This window comes from Homalodisca vitripennis, chromosome 6 (assembly GCF_021130785.1).
Source record: "Homalodisca vitripennis isolate AUS2020 chromosome 6, UT_GWSS_2.1, whole genome shotgun sequence".
Classification (NCBI taxonomy): Eukaryota; Metazoa; Arthropoda; class Insecta; order Hemiptera; family Cicadellidae; genus Homalodisca; species Homalodisca vitripennis.
The window spans coordinates 35,740,223-35,743,044 of NC_060212.1; positions in this window are offsets into that span (position 1 = coordinate 35,740,223).

A 2,822-nucleotide genomic window follows, 5' to 3' on the forward strand; every position below is an offset into this window, starting at 1 on the left:
CAAATTTGTTGATTAATACCTTTTGTCCAGGGTTGTCTGTATATGTGTGATTGGTGATTAAAAAACAATAGAAATCAGGATATTTTTGTAAACACTCATTTACGTACAATAAAATATGTTATTTTATACGGGATTATCTAAATCAAACAAAAACGTCTAATATGTATTCTAGAATAACATTTGTTATAAAAATTAATTTTCTTTTGTTGTATGCAATATACAACAGATGTCACAACCAATCTTAAACAACTATAACATTGTATTATTCAATCTTCATCACACTGTAACAAGAACTCGGAATATTAAACATTTTAAAGTGCTGGTTAATAGTTAATATATTTTATTGTGTGGATGAATTCTTAAATTGTGGTACCACAAAATTAATTATTTTTATTTTGTCTCTCAATGTATTTATTCAGTCTTGATATTGTTGAGTTTTAAAATTTTATCCATGTTAAATATATTAATAGGTAATTAGTTATTATTGTTAATTTCTATAGATCTGTTGGTTGTTTGGTTATTGTTGTTATTAATTATATAGATCTATATATTTACTGATAGGCTGGATTGAGTTTGTAGAATCTGAATTATTAGTTGTAGTTTAGAATATTTTAGTAACTTGAGAAAGTCTATTGCACTGTTGAATGTGTTTAAAGAACAATAAAGATCTTGAATCTTAAACTAATTGTATTATGCCTTCAGATTTGTAACTGAACTTCAACAGATGATGCTATATAATGTGAGAGTTGATTTAAAAGTGTCATACAATTTTGTATGTATTGAACTTTCAACAAATGATGCTCAATTTGTAGGGTAACTAAAGTAACAACATTATCAGGTTATTTGAATTTCATCACATGTTATCAATGTTATAATATAACAAGCTTGTATTATCCCCATATAAAATTGGATACATGGTACATTTATACTAAAATCATTCATAAATACTAAAAATAAAAAGAGTCCCAAAACAGAGCCTTGGGTTACCCCTCTAAGTGCAATTGACTTTTTAACTAGACTTCTTAAAAATTGATCTTTAAACTAATAATAACCACCATAAAAACTAGAAAAATTAAAAAAATAAAGAAAGAAAGAAAATTAGATGTTTAACTATTAATTTAGATCTTGAAAACTTTATACAGTATTAAATTTAACTATTAGTGGATATAATAACAATTTTATAGTTTGAAAATTAGGCTATCAGTCTTTGGGGAATGTTCTGCGAAAACCTGTGCAATTAAATGTCAGAATTACATTGGTAATACAGCAGCCAAGGGGTCAAAGACATTAAATGCATATAATATAATAAAATAAAAGATTTTGCAAATAAACAATGTATTAGAATGTTATATAACTTATTTATAGGAAATTTATTCTAATCTAACAGGTTTAGATAGCTCAACAAAGCCTATATCATTAAGTATTATAAATACTAAATATAGTATTCAACTTTTAACAGTTAAATACAGTGTTTTAATATTGTCCAAATTTCTTGAAATGAACTATATAGAGTGTGAAAAACAAGGATAAGATGAAAAAATTAAGTAATATTTTTAATCCATACAAGTATCTTGGGAAGTTGTTTGTAAATGACAAATGAATTTATGAGCTTAATGATATTTAATAAATTAATAAACAACCTCAATAAATTAAGTTAACAAATCGTATCAAAGCTCTATGACACGCCAGTTTTAAAAATCACAACTATAAATTGTTTGTAAAGTCTATAACTGACACGGAAAAGCCAATTACTAAACACACACCAAGACACATGGATATTCTCTAGAATGTGGATCAAGGTGTCTTTTTTGTAACACAACAATTATCTTACATCTCCAAATCATCTATCGTAAAAAATATACATATAATAATGAAATGTTATAATTTTGATCCTAGATAGCTGATTTGTATTGGACATAAACACAAATTTGAAGTTAACAGAAAAGATAATGAAGAGCGAAGATAGAGGTGTTTGATTCAAACTTCTGACTCTTTACAAACCGGCTCTGTGCTGTGTTATAAAAGAGAAATTGCCTTGACCGTATGCAACAAACTGACATGTTCCCAGCACTTTTATTAACATGTAGAGCAACTGTTTTTAAAGTTAAAAATCAAATTTAAATCGTCTTAAAGTTCAGTGTGTCTTATATGTAATGAGCTTCTGCTTTAATGGAAATTATATTCGTTTATTTCTTACATTTTATGAAGGTCACTCTAAAAGTTTTGAGATGTATGAAGAATTTTTGTATAAGACTTACCAAACATTAAGCATGATCAAACTAATTCCCTCCAGTGTCAATACACTTTAAAATTTTAAACTCGTTGAAAGCTTGCAACCATTCTGTTTTTGAAATGGATTCTAAATATGTACGAATCTCATCATCAAGTTCGGCTTCCGAAGAAAAAGGACGACTGCACAAATGTTTCTCCACATTGAAGAATAACCAGAAGTCGCACATAGGAAGATCAGGTGATTAAGGGGGGTGCTCCAAAGTTTTGATGCATTTTCACACAAAAACATTTTTGCAGACGTGTGACAAATGGCAGAGATGTGGTGCCAAATTAAACCTTTAATATTAAAGTCCTGCAAAACTTTGGACAAGTATTGATCAGTGTACCAACGTACTATGAAATGTCCTCTGCCACTCCAACTTAATAGCCTTCACCAGTCCTGTACTCCTGAAAAAACAGCGTACATTACTTTCTTTCACGATTTTTGTTTTTGGCAATTGTGGGTTGTGGGGATGGTCTATCTTCAAACACCCATACGCATTTCTGAATGAATGAATGTTTATTGTCATATTACATCTTACAAGATATTA